Here is a 14,488-nt window from a genome sequence, read left to right as displayed (position 1 = left end):
TTTAAAAGTCAGCACTTTGCTCAATAAAGAAACCGTTATTCTTAAAGCCTAGAGCTGTGGTAATTTATAAGTCTTATTAAGCATACCATTCGTAAGATTATTTATTAAATGAAGCAGTATTGGTGATTGGTGGCAATCTCTAGGAAATTCTGTGCCGGTATATTGCATTTTTGACATTCTTCAAAACTTTTAAATAGTTTACATTTTATATGTTGCCCAAACGATCGGAAGATCAGATATTCGTTGACAAAAGGAATTTTGATGTCGATGTAGACGTTAGTTACGGAGTAAGGAGACAATTTGTTTGAGGTCTTTTGATTGGAAGAATTGAATTCGGTGTATAGCTTGGTGGAACCCACATTCCCATTCCGTACGGCCAAAATGGTCGCTGTAATGTCTTCTATACTGTTAATCGAAATTTGACGTTAAAAACAATTTCGGTCTTAAAAGGCTTTTCTGTCTTCTGTTAAGTTATCGTCTGTTTCGAAGTGTGTATTTCATGTAAATCTGCTTTCTAGGTAATAGCCCTAAGCATTTGATTTGAATAGAATTCGGTAGTTCCTAGTTGACGCATGCTAGATGGCGATTCCCATTTTCATTATAAATTTAGACTGGGTACATTTTTCCTCAGTCTTATTTTCCACTTTTCCCCCATTATTTGATAATCTCAAGATTTTCTGGGATATTTCTTGGATAGGATTCGGGCTATAAGATGAATTGCCAAGTCATCCGCTAGGGCGTATAGGGTGTTTGAAATGAAAATGATAAACACGACAAGACCTAAAATGCTCCCTTGCAGGACTCCGTTTGCATTTGTCTGATATCTGAGTATTTGTTGCCGCATCTCACTCTGGTTCGACAGTCAGTTAGAGGAATCTATAATAACAGCTAAAATACTAAATAAGAAAATTTATTGCCATCAAAAGTTAGAGGCATAATTGTCTTATTAAATCCATATTTCTTCCCCTTCGTAATACAAAATACAAACACTAGCAAAATAAAAATACTATTAATAATTTGAGCAATCTGTTATTAAACTTTGTGAGGTTAAAGTTCATTTAGAGCACATGGTAATGACGGCTATATTGACTCCTCCCGTAAAGTTTATCAAACTTAATAACATATAACTTCTAATTTTGGTACTGTTTAGGACAAGTAGTGACGAAATCTTTTAAAAAGTTTAAAAAGACTTTATTTTTGCGTAATTTTATTGCGAACCAATGGTAGGGAAAAAAACAGATGTTATTTCAGTCAAGTAAAATTGGAGAGGAGTTTTTAGCGCGAGATTTCTTAAAATCTCGTTTTACACACGTGCCAAGAATTACCTTGCTATGGTCGACACTTAGACAAGATGAGGCTTAACTGAAACAGACGACATTTTCGAAATCAAGCAAGTTGAATAGGCACTAGTAGATAGATAGATATATATATATAGATATACATATATATATATTTTAAATCGCAACACTACCAAGTTGAGAATGGCAAGTATGTCGAAACGAAGGAGGAAGCGTTCTCCGGCGAGCTTATCCAGGTTCTCCAATCCGAACCGGAACGTAATGCACCCTACGTGTGTAGAATGTGGTATTTTGAGATCGGAACACCTCATACAGCTATGCTCCAACGATCATCACATCCATAGCGGGTGCATTTTTACCTGGCTCTCCCGATTCCCGCTGACGGTCTGCACTTCTTGCATCGGCGTATTCAACTCCCTCAGGGTAGAACTGACAGGTCTGTAAAAGAAAGTTATAGATGTTAACACATGTTTTTTTTCTCTCGTCTATGACAATTTTTTTTTCTTTTTTTTCTTTAAATAAATAATAAATATTGCGCTTCCACTGTTCTTAGGCAACTTGGAAAAATGAACCGCGAGTTGAGAGATTCTTCTCGTCTTGCAAAAATTTGTGAAGCGTCGAAGAGCTTTTGTTTTGTCTTGTTTGCTTTTAAGGTATGAATTTAGTCCTTTGGAATAATTTAATTTTTTACACGCAAACATACATAGGCACAAAACCCAAACATTAATTTTTAAATATATTTGTAAAATTATTTTTAATTATTTGGAGATCGTGAGATGTCTGGTGTGACGTAGGTTTAGAAAAATATTTTCTTTATCGTGCCAACGTTGCGATCTTTATTGAGATCATCTTCAGGGCTTGGGATTTATAAACATTGTTCAAACGAATTTATACAATGCTGGAAATTTATACTCACTCAAAGTGTTTGTTTTCTGTGTAGATGTGTCATTATTGTTTGTTGTGTTGATATTTTATATTTATATACGTTGGATTTTGAAGGGGTGGGCAAAGAATTAGGGATTATGTAGGAATTTTTATATGAGGAGTCGGCTTTTTTGAAGTAAAAGGAGCCGACAATGAGAAAGAATGTTCTTTCAGATTTATATAGACAGGAATAATTCGGAAAAGGAAAGTTAAATTGGTGAAAAATTAGGCTATGTAAAACTGGTTGATGTGTTTTACATGTTATATTATATATCTTGTGTGATGTGATGATGATATATGTATATTATCGATATTGAATGTGATTATTGATATTGGCGTAGCTGCGACTGTTTAAACGTGTCTGTTCTGTCATTGATGCTGTGTTGATCTCTGTTGATGTAAACCATTTCTAAAAAGTTACGTTTATGTTTGTTTTGTACTATGTGTAATATTTTTGGATTGTTGAAGTCGAAATTGTGTTTGTGTTCAAAATGGTGGGTAGCGAGTGCTGTAGAATTTTGCTTGGGTTTTTTGCAATCATAGATATGTTGCTATATTCTCTTATCCACATATTGGGATGTAATTCCGATGTAATGACAGTTTAAACAATTGATTTTGTAAATTACGTTAGACTTCTTTCTTACTGGTGTGTTTCTTTAATTTTGGAAAAAAGTGTGTGAATTGTTTTATAGTTTTTTAAATCTATTTTAAACTTGTCAGAAGAGAGAAATGTGTTTAATTTATGTGATAGTCCGTGAATGGCATGGAAATATATGTTGGCTTGTCTGTATTTGATAGATTTGTTGTAGTATTATTAGTAATACATTATATTTAGTGGTCTAGTGACCAAATTACTTCTTTCAATTAAATAACCTATTTATCTAAGGTTTTGGTTGAAATGAAAAAATTAGTGTCACGTGCTGGATTCGAACCCACGACCTTCGGCTTTATTCGGCATTATTAGTAATAGCAGATGGTGTTAGAATTAAGTTGTAGTTGCCGATTATTCTGTTGATTATGTGTTTAGGTTAGTGATTGTTATATAGGATATGTTTGTGTATCTTTGTGTTCTTGCGATGAAAAGATTCATGGCTCAAGGTAATAATTATGTGAAGTAGCCCTTTGGCGTGTTTATTATTGTATGAAGAGGATGGTGAGATATAAAGTTGAGGTAGTGACCTGTGTTTCTGGGTTTTCGATACCAATCTGTGATTAATGTGCCATCTGGTTGTTTTAAAACGAGTGTATCTAAAAATGGTATTGTTTTGTTGTTTTCGATTTCATGTGTAAATTGTAGGAATGGGTGAAAGATTTAGATACATTTTTATATTTCTTATGTATTTTGAATTTGATCTGTGGGAACTGGTGTCAAAATATCATCTACTTATTTAGTGAGGAAGGGTAATATGAAAGGAAGTTGTGGTACATCTGTGTATAATAGATGTGTCATAATAATATCTGCGAGTGTCGGGCCTAGGTTGCCACACATTTAATTATATCATTGATTACTAGATTCATAGTCATATTTCTAATAACATAAATTCATTTATTAAAAAGTACTTATGAACCAAGACTCTACGTTATGTAATAACGACCCCAAATCTTTTCTTTTTTCCTACACCAAAATTGTATGTTTGTTGTTTTTGTGGTTTGTATATACAGGGTGGTTTACTTTTCGACGCATTAATGTAGAAACAATGATTATCCGCTTAACGGGGCTTTGGTTTTTCTAAGTAAAACGAATTTCTTATAAGAAGGGAAAGAAGTTAATTTCAATTTTGCAACAGAAAGGTGATAAAATAATTCCTTTAAAACAATCATTCTGCGTTTAAATGAAAAAATGAAGCTACATAATTGAGTGATATGAAATGACAATGTATTGTTGCGGCTAAAGGGGATGTTTTGGAACACCATTGGACAATATGTTCATTCTTAACAATAACAATATACGTTTTTGTTTTGTTTTTCTGAACTTTTCATTTTTTCTTCCTATTTTTAATTCAGGAAAGAACCACATTTTCATTTTTTTGTAATACGTTTTTTACCTTTTTTAGATAGAACGTTGAAAATATTTTTTCCCAGCGTTTACCAAGTTATTATTAGTTTTTATTAGAAAATGGCAATAGCGTTAATTTAATCGAGTGGTGCAAATATTTATTGCCAACATGGGGTCAGTAAAATTTTGCGTTTTTTGGTCGGTTGGTGGGTTAAGAACAGTATAAAAAAAATTTAGACTTAATTTTTCGTGGTAAAAAAAGTGTTGGCACAATACTCGTTACAGCAGTCTGTCAACTAAAGGGATCGTTAAGCGTAATCCATCAAAATCGTTTACATCCTCATTATGTGGATATGTCGGGGAATTTTACAAATTGACAGTTCCCAAAGATTTCCATGGTTCTGAAAGAAGAAAATCCCAAAGTTCAAATTTCTTCTTAGCAAGGTGCTTAAGATCTAGTCAAGCCGACACGACAAATCGGACATGCAGGTTTAACACAAGGGAGCGACTTTTTGCCGATCATCCTCACATTTTTTTAAATTATTTTATATTATGTCCTGTACACTGTGTGATATGTATGTTTATGATATATATTCTTTCTAATTTAATGTTGGGTATTTTCTTGGAAAGTGAGTCTATTACTTGTTTTTGGCATATGTGATTTTTCTTTAGTATGTAGGTTTGATAATCTTGCACTGTAAAATTTTAAAGTTACAAGTCTTTGTTGATAGATTTTTTGTGTTTTTGTTTTCATTTTGTGAGTGTGAGAGAGTCTGTGAATAAGAGAGACAACAATGAGAAATAAAATTTAAAAATCGCTCTGTTATAAACTTTAGAATTTCTGTGTGATAAAATTGCTATTAATTTTATGTTAAACACGCTTGGAATTATTTTAAAGATTTATTATATTCTTACGCGGTAAATAATAATACGAATAAAATTATGCCCTTTTGTGATTATTGAATTTTATGAAATTACTTTTTTATGGTGATCGTGTGAAAAAGAGTCACAGCGTTCTAGACTATTCAAACAATTTTCCGTGATGAAAAAGGGAGTGTGTTGACCTTGTATTTGACAAATCCCATCTTCAGTTTAGCTTACATAGGAAGTTCCCTAATCCCCGGCTGTCCTTTCCCGTACGAGTTTCCGGGAACCTTCTTTCAAAACAGATAGGTGATCCCTCCGGGATTTTCGGCTATCAGGGATCTTGAGAAGTTTAACGGAAAGAACAACATTGGGCGAGATGAAATTAACACGGCAGGTTAAACAATCGAGAAAATATAGTTAATTCACGGCCTGGGGCTTTTCAGGGTTGAAGGGTCTGACGTTACAAGATTTTCTCAACTTCAATAATAATTGTGAAGTTTTGCTCTGGGTATTGGGCGAGTTGTTGAACAGTTATCAGAAGTTTGAACGTCCTTGATCATCCTGGTCAGCCTATTCTCTATTAATACAAAGACAGGCCACAAACAATGACCTAACTATCTCTGAATTGACGATTACTACAGACAGAAATCTAATCTCGGCCCACTGACCTTAGTATTCAATTTTAACCAAAGCTTAAAAAATTTACCAAATGTCATAAATACGTACAGCCTCATCTGATAAAAATAATATAATAAAAACATTATTAATTTTGATTATTCGGAGATCGTGAGATGCAGTCTGGTGTGACGTAGGATTAGAAAAACATTTTCTTTATCGTGCCAACGTTTCGATCTTTATTGAGATCATCTTCAGGGCTTGGGATTTATAAACATTGTTTAAATTTTACAAATACATATAGGATATTAAAAAATGAATTTTTTACAATGCTAGAAATTTTAAGTTCAATCAAATATAAATAAATAAAATGAATTTATACAATGCTTGAAAATTTTAGATTTAAAAAATGCATTTTTACAATACGAAAAAATTGTAGGTTCAATCAAATTATTTGTACTCAATCAAAGTATTTGTTTTCCATGTAGATGTGTCATTCTTGTGTGTCGTGTTAAAAGTGCCAGGCCTGGTTATCCTTTCAGGCATACATATTGACGTGGATAATTAGGGAAAAGGAAAGCTAAATGGTTGAAGAAATTTCTTTTTTTTTCTATCCCTTCTATATGTACATATTTTTTCTAAACTGTAATATGTATGGATATATAAATATATATAGACAAAATATGCCCAGGAATATAATAATGTACAGAACTGATTGTACTTTTTTATAATTATTATTTTTGTTTTCACATTTTATGTTAGTTAACGATTTGATGATTTATGTTTTATTATGTTATTGGTCTTTCTATTTATTGCATGATTTACAGTTAATTTTTCCTGTAATTTTATCGTTACCGTTCATTTTGGTCTGCCTACCTTCGTTGGGTTAATTTGTCAGGCGCGTTTCAGCATTTCACCATCTTTAGAGTTGTGCTTGTGTGACTATCCTGACTCAAGATTCTTTTACAAGAATGAAAGATGCAATGTAAGCACTTGAAGCACGAAGCAAGCACTTGAAAGAAGAAGTGCTTGTGTCAGCATAACCGTTCTTTGTATGCGCTTTTGGTGTATTAAATCTGGATTTGAGTTGTCCCGAGCGGTATTTTAAATAACGTGTGAACGCCAAAATAAATTTTTCGGTGTTTTTTTTATCTGAGAGGTATATTTGTTAATATTTTTTTAACTTCTTGAATGTAACTAAATTGTATGTGAACTTTTTAATTACTTTTATCAGCTTATGCTTACTTACATAATTACTCAGTTAAGTATACATAATTTTTTTCTATATGAAGCCCGATTTGCTTACAATTGGAATAAAACAGGGAGTCGAAATGGGAAGTTTGTGGCGTGGGCGATCGAAGTCATGGTAACTCAAGTGGTAGAGCAGCGGAGTATTTAGCCGAAAGTCGTGGGTTCGAATCCCGCCTGTGACACAAATTTTTCATTTCGAAAAAATTGTGTAGAATTAATTGAGCTGTGTTCACTAATTATTGGTTATTATTTTACGCCACAATGTATTACAGTTAAGCTTTTGATGATTTTTGTTTCATATAGTTGATGTTCCTTCCTTTCACTGCGAAAGTTTTTTTCTGTAATTTGATAGTTACCGTTTTTTCTGTGCCCAACCTCCGCCCTAAAATTCAGACTCGTTTTTTACTTTTTTCTACCAATTAACATTGTTAATTGTTCACACAATTCAATAAATTATGTATAGAAAAAAATATAGGAGTTACAAGAAAGACCAAACGGAATAGATAAATCAAATCAAACGTCTAAAAGCCCGAATTGGGATATGGCAATAAAACTCAATTTCCGGCATAATTTCACTGCGATCAATGAGACGGTGTTGGCCCTTAGACTTTATTTCATTATCAGTTTCCCATTGGAAATATAGATGTGGCGACAAATTGAACATCCCGCCGAGTCTGCTGATTTGGCCCCACATAATGTCAATGTTTGCCAGTCTTTGCGATTTCGCTGGAACCGTCCGACCGCGAGGGGGAGGCGTCAGGGACAATCCGATAACACGGTTTGATTTTTAAACAAAATTTAATCGACGATCAGCTTACATAGGCTGGAATTTATCTTTCGCCGCTGGGGTAAAAAAAGGCAGGACAAAGCTAAATCTCCTAAAAAGGGTCTGTTTGTTTTCTTGAATTGACACATTCTGGCTAACTCCATAACTCAAACAAAAATTCAAACGTTACATGATAATATTTTTAATTTACCTCAGGTTATATAAAATTTAACCAGCAACTATTCATTTGGGGATTATTGACCGTTACGAATTAATTAGCCACAATTATGGCAACGTTTTTGTAATTCAGACATCCATCGGTAAAAAAAATTAACCCATTGCCTCCGATTTCTAATATTTCAAAATTGTTCATAATAAAGCAGCTTATGAGTTGTGAACACGGCGTTCGTGGAAATTTTCCTTATCTCCTTTATAGTGTAGGCGCAAAAAGGAGATTAAATCGGAAGTTGGGATTTAATCTTCCATGTTAATTAGTTGCGAAGATTTACTGCTCACATATGAAATATGATGGTTGTGATAATTACCATTATTGAGTTGTACTGCGTCAGTACTTGTGCTGTTTAATTAACAACAACTTTGTTATTGACAATTCTCGTAAATCCAAATGATAAGAGGCTAGTGTTTTGTTTCTATTGTTTATAATGAAGGCAAAAAGATGTCAATTTAAACTTGCCTTTTCAGATTTAACTTTCTAATGCGTTAAAAAAACCTAAGTTTAAATAAGTAATTTCTTATTTGACGTTATTAGGTCGTTTTTTATTTCGTATATAACACAACAAATTGAAAGTTTTCTATTTATTGAATTTAGTTACTGTCAAATAAATTATTTTTAGAGCTTGTGACGAAAAAGCTATGGATAAAGATATACAGTGTTTCTAACATTTCTGAATGTCTAATAAACTTTCAATTCATTTAAAAAACATTTAGTATTCTTGCCATCTACAAAACAAAAAATTTGTTTTTTTTTATTTATACAGTGTCACTTACTAACAATTAGTATCTTATTAGGACTAGTGATTTATCAATTTTATTTTTGCAAAAGATAAAAAAGAAGTTGTTAGTTAAATTCAGCTTCTAGTTTGCAAGTGCTTTTGGAGGATTGTAAACGTCCAAATATGTTTGATTTGCCAAAACAGTGAATCAGTTTAGTTTCTGTATCGTCAAGAAATTTTTCGTTATAACCGAGGTGATTTTTTAAAATTAGGTATAGTGAAAAATCAGGCTTTTTAACATTTTTCACGTTTTTTAGCTGAGTTGTTTAAATATTTGTTGATAAAATATATATATTTTTTTAATTTTGGAATATTCATGTAGTCCCATTTTTATTTGTTCTTTAAGCCAATATTTTATTGTTATTTTACTTCAGTTTGTCTCGACTGCAAAGTTTTTAGGTTAGTTAACGTTTTGATGATTTCTGTTTTTCTAACTTTCACGTTCTTTCTATTTATTGCATGATTTACAGTTAATTTTGCCTGTATGTTTATCGTTACCGTTCATTTTGGTCTGTCTACCCTCGTTGGGTAAATTTGTCAGAAGCGTTTCAGCCTTTCGCCATCTTTAGATATGTGTCTGTGTGATTTTCGTGAACTGAAGATTCTTTTATCAGAATGAAAGATGCAATGTAAGCACTTGAGCATGAAGCAAGTATTTGAATGATGAAGTGCTTATGTCAGCATAACCGTTTTTTGTAGGTGCTTTTGGTAGATTAAATCTAAATAAAGTTTGAAATCATAAAACAAGTAAGTAGTATTCTTGCCATCTAAAAAACAACAAAATTGTTTTATTATCTATTGAGTGTCAATTACTAGGATCTTATAGGGCTGGTAATTTATCAATTTTATTTTTGCAAAAGATAAAACAGAAGTTGTTAGTTTACATATTTTAAAATGCTATTTGTAAATTTTTCCCCCTGTGTGTGCAATGAAGTGTGAACCGCGTAAATCGCGCTTCCGATCGCGGTTTCCGTAAGAAAAAAATTATTCCACGCTTCTGAGTCGGATTATGGGTAGATAAGCGGAAGGCGGTAAGCTGGTTTCTACCTGTTATGAGAAGCCCTAAGGAAAAGGTTGAAGGCCTAGATGCCCGGGCATAAGGTAAGAACGGGCCCTTTTATTATGGTAAACATATACGGCGACACAAATTCCCCCGTAGTGCCTCCCGGGTTGTAGTACGATCTCAAAATAAAGGCATAAAATGGCCTCGGTAAAAATAAAAATACAACCCCGCCATACGCCAGATGGAATACCCTTATGAAAAGCAGCTGTGTACACTGACATGTGGTTTTTACGTTGTTAAACTTCCTTCTTGTCCCTCAACGTGATCCTATTAAGGTATTTGAGATGGAAAGGTTTTCAAATTAAAAAATCACAACTATTACCCAAGGATTTCAATGCAAAATGAAAATAAGGAAGTTGCTTAAATTAGCACAAAGAAAAATGTGTGGTGATTAGTGACCGTAGTCGATGATTATTCGAAAATCGTGAGATGCGGTCTGGTGTGATGTAGGTTTCAGAACAACATTTTCTTTATCGTGCCAACATTTCGATCTCTATTGAGATCATCTTCAGGGCCAGGGATTTCAATCAAAGTATTTCTACTCACGCAAACTGTTTGTTTTCTGCGTAAGTAATATATAAAGTATATATAAATATATAAAATACAAATACATGTAGGATGTGAAAAAATGAGTTTATACAATGCTAGAAAATTTTTGTATTTATAAGTATAAATATATAAAGTATATATAAATATATAAAATACAAATACATGTAGGATGTGAAAAAATGAATTTATACTATGCTAGAAAATTTTTGTATTTATAAGTATAAATATATAAAGTATATATAAATATATAAAATACAAATACATGTAGGATGTCAAAAAATGAATTTATACAATGCTAGAACATTTTCGTATTTATAAGTATAAATATAAAAAGTATAAAATATCAATAGTATTTGTAAAAATTTAAACAATGTTTATAAATCCCAGGCTCTGAAGATGATCTCAATAAAGATCGAAACGTTGGCACGAAAAAGAAAATGTTTTTCTGAAACCTACATCACATCAGACCGCATCTCACGATTTTCGAATAACAAAGAAAAATAACAATGACAAATAATATTAAACTAATTAAGTTTTGAAAATCATATTGTATATGTTAATTTTACTTCCAAACCTAGAGTTCGATAAACAGTTATTTACACTCTTGCCAACTCTCATCATCCTAATTAGCCTAAACTCGCTGTATGTGTTTTTCGTCACTTCAAAAAAATAATTTTGATAAAGCATGTACGGGTTTACATAAATTCTTTTTTTATGGCTGAGTAATTTATTATGAAAATCACAGTACCGGATTTTAAAAAAATCTTTTAAATTAAATTTTGAGATACTAAAAGTTTTTTTTTAACCAGCGAACACTAAGTCATAGCTGGCTGTCGAAGTGTCGATACTGTTTTCCTTTTGTGTGTTTTTTCTCACCCCGTTCACCCCTTTGTATATTAATAAATGTTTTTCTACAAAAACCGGACCATCCACACATATTTGTCAGCAAGTCGCCGAGGCGAATTTTTATTCTTCATTTATAACTTTCGTTGGTATTCTATATTCCGATGGCAGCCGACCATCATTCACACAAAATACCAAACTAATAAAACATTCATACCCAAATATCCACAATCAATCTCACAAATAAATACAGTCTCTCATCATTTGTTTACACCTTTCACTAAACTTTTTACAATTAAAAGTATATAAGGGGCCACCAGGTGAATAGCATGAGTAGTGACCATTGGCGAAATATCGAATACCCCGTTAGTACCCAGTAATATTTTCTTTTTGGATTATTTTTGTACTAACTCCAAGAGTTTAAATGAAGTTAAAGACATAACATAAAATTAAGCTTTTCCATATGATCACAAATAATCAAAAATGGACTAGGATTCAAGATGGATTTATTTTTCAATACGGAATGATTTTTTGTTACATGGAATTCATTATTAACACCATTACATTGCCAATTAGTTTAAATAATTTCGGTGCTTACCAAGTAATTCGTTTTAATTAAAAAATAACCCAAATTGTACAGTAGGACATGCACTGTTTTTCCCATGGTGCTTCCCATAATTTTGTATACTACTATTATGCATTATTTTTTTCATTATTACTTTTTTTGTTATCGTTGCCTAGAGTAGAATACTAGTCAACTTTCTGATAAACTCTTTTCAATTAATTAAGGTTTTGGTTAAGATAAAAGACAGTGTCACAAGCGGGATTCAAACCCACGACCTTCGGCTAAATACGCCGCTGCTCTACCACTTGAGCTATCCACGCGGACACTAACTTCCAATCCCAACCCCACCTTTTGACTTTTCCCTCCTTTTTTCCCAATTTTTTTTATCTCAACCAAAACCTTAATTAATTGAAAATAATTTATTTGGTCAAGCGGACCACGAAAACTAATAAAATTTCTGATAAACCTAGATCAGCCGTGATTGTATTAACCTATATGTTTTGTATATTTTGTATTATTAACTTTATACTTGTATTATTGCTTTAGGGTTGAACACAGATCAGCATTATTTCGTTTTTTGGAAATAAGTGTCCAATGGCTTCAGTAGTAATATGACCTACAATTGCAAATAACCAAAACGTAAAATCCTATTTAAAAATTTTCTTTATAATTTATGTAGCAAATACATATTAATAATGCAACGGCGATTTTTGTATTACAGTTACCAAATAACATTACAAATTTAGTTTTATTCGGACCAACCACGTTCTGGTTTACGTCATATATATCGAACTTTTTTTCTTTTATTCTTTACTTACATAAAGATTGAAATTAAAATTTAAATCCCTTTTTTCTGTTTGATTTCTGAGGAAATAAATTACCTGTTATGTATGAAAATCACGTTAAGGTGCAGCATGGGCGCCAGTATGATGTAAAGCCTATTCATTCCTGGCATCCATTTATGCTAATTTCCTTTGAATCATGCGTACGATAAGCGGGAGCATACAGGCTCGTTTAGAATACCGAAAATATACCGTCTGGAAGAGGTTAAAATTTCCAGTTTTGACTGATAAATATTACTTCATTTAATTAGTCCGTTTTTTTATTGATCTAATATTTATTGACAAATCAGTCTGAAAAAATCAGTCAAACCGTTTCGCCACTCTGTCGTATAATTAAATTAAGCCTCATAATTTAGTTGAAAATCCTCTTTATCAATTGACGTTTTAAACGGATCGCTTTATCGCAGTTCTAAACAATTTTCCTTGGGAATCGATCCCTCATTATTCGTCATCATGTGCTTGCGGGGAAATAAATATTCAGGTGAGCTTTATTGGACGAGGCTTAATGGGCTTCGATAATTAAGTCAGGTACCAAGTTTAATGAAAACAGTTGAGTCGCAATGAATATGTAATGGCAGAATCCGAATTAGGTTTAGAAAATGACTGGCCACTTATTTGGAAGTGTGGAAAGCTGTGTTTGTATCTATAAACTGCATTACACGCTTTGCATAAATAATTAGTGACAATTTCAGAAATTTAAATTAAATGTATTTTTAATATGTTTCCTCTTCTGTAATTTAAAAAGTATTATTAAATTATTTACGTAGCATGGCGTGTATGTTTGTTGAATGGTTCTGCATAGACAAAGGTGTACGCTTCGCTTGTCAGATCGAAAATGAGGAATGGTTCGTTCAAGCAGAAGTGGTGGATTTGTGATTGGACAACGTTGGATCGCTTCGATAAATAATTCACTCACCGAAACGACATTTACACAAATATATTAATTTACAGTCAGATATTGTAATATATGATTGTATTACGTGTCGTTAATAGTCCGTTTAAAAATTTCCCAATTATTTTATTATATATTTACTTTCAGGGCTGCAGGGCGGATCTTGCGTTGTGAAGAAATACCGCCTTAAGAAATGATAATGTGTGTCGTCAATGAATATGTAACACTGAACATAATCGTCGTAACTCGTAATACTTGTATAAACAATATACTAATAAATGTAATAAAATAGCAGTCTCAAAACAGTTTTGATTTTTCAAATAACTAAACTTAAGCAAAAAGAAAAGAGAAAGAAAATAAGCAGACAAATAAACATTTCACCAATGATTCTGACCACTTACATTTTACGCTGTATTGAAAAAAGTCGAATCACAACTAAGTAACTCAGAAGTAAATTAAAAATAAGAATGATCTTAAGGAACTTCCATGTTAGGTCAAAGGATCTATCTGATTCCTATATCATTCTATCACCATTAAGTTTTATACATTGCCACAAAATATGTATACAAAATCGAAGAAAAGTTTTAACATAGCATACTGATGAAGTAAATTAAAAGTTACAATAGACTTAAGAAACTTCCATGTGGTACACCAGATATATTGCTTCTGTTTCTTGCTTTTATTTCTATACTATGCAAATAAGAAATCAGCAACGTTTTTGCACAGTATTAAACAATCGAATCACAGCTTAGAAATGGTATGATAGACACAGAAGTTAACTAAAAATAAGAACTGCCCTAGGAAAAATCCATAAGATACATTTGGGGTAAAAGGAATTGACTGATTCTTAGAGTTCTACTTCACCATTCTTTTGTACAAACTATTTATCAACGTATCTTCACAAAATCGTCGAAAAATTTTACCAGAGCTTAATATTTGTATATTGACGAATTAAATAGTAAAGTAGCCCTAAGAAATTTCTACATACGCAATATTTAAACCTC

General features: G+C 32.2%; 2 long non-coding RNA genes across 2 annotated transcripts; one reads left to right on the top strand and one right to left on the bottom strand.

The window, feature by feature from the left end:
* Positions 1–543: 543 nt before the first annotated feature.
* Positions 544–1,758, bottom strand: LOC112127670. The gene is made up of 2 exons (XR_002910678.1): positions 1,472–1,758; positions 544–1,362 (listed from the first exon to the last, which is right to left on the bottom strand). It is a non-coding gene; the product is annotated as an uncharacterized LOC112127670 (long non-coding RNA).
* LOC106674318 lies at positions 1,251–13,789 on the top strand. The gene is made up of 3 exons (XR_001341499.1): positions 1,251–1,734; positions 1,852–1,951; positions 13,632–13,789. It is a non-coding gene; the product is annotated as an uncharacterized LOC106674318 (long non-coding RNA).
* The last annotated feature ends 699 nt before the right edge of the window (positions 13,790–14,488 follow it).

This window comes from Cimex lectularius, unplaced genomic scaffold (genome assembly GCF_000648675.2).
Source record: "Cimex lectularius strain Harlan isolate CLEC.00 unplaced genomic scaffold, Clec_2.1 scaffold128, whole genome shotgun sequence".
In the NCBI taxonomy this organism is placed as follows: domain Eukaryota; kingdom Metazoa; phylum Arthropoda; class Insecta; order Hemiptera; family Cimicidae; genus Cimex; species Cimex lectularius.
This window is presented reverse-complemented; position numbering and strand designations above follow the sequence as displayed.